The sequence below is a fragment of the Terrapene carolina genome, unplaced genomic scaffold, assembly GCF_002925995.2.
Source record: "Terrapene carolina triunguis isolate 2854851 unplaced genomic scaffold, T_m_triunguis-2.0 Scaffold192, whole genome shotgun sequence".
Classification (NCBI taxonomy): domain Eukaryota; kingdom Metazoa; phylum Chordata; order Testudines; family Emydidae; genus Terrapene; species Terrapene triunguis.
The window spans coordinates 14,462,810-14,463,080 of NW_020664543.1; the positions used below are offsets into that span (position 1 = coordinate 14,462,810).

Here is a 271-nt window from a genome sequence, read left to right on the forward strand (position 1 = left end):
TTTTCATGCAAGTTGGTGGTGATGACAGAAAGTGGGTGCCAGGGGCATGGGCACAGAAGGGGAGAGGGAACTGGATAGGGAGTGGGAGGGCATGGAGTGGGCATGGGAGCACTAGACAGAGGAGGAGACCCGAGCAGAGAAGCAGGGAATCATGGATATGGGGCAACACAAACATGGATAGGATGGGGGACATGGATAGCAGGACACAGGGGCATGGATAGGATGGGGGGGGACATGGACAGGAGGACACACGGGCATGGCTAGGACGGGG

General features: G+C 57.9%; 1 protein-coding gene across 1 annotated transcript in view; it reads right to left on the reverse strand.

Annotated features, from left to right (window-relative positions):
- The window catches only part of GGA3 (golgi associated, gamma adaptin ear containing, ARF binding protein 3), a 32,042-nt gene that overhangs the window by 30,931 nt on the left and 840 nt on the right, over positions 1–271 (reverse strand). The gene's annotated exons all lie outside the window — the stretch shown is intronic.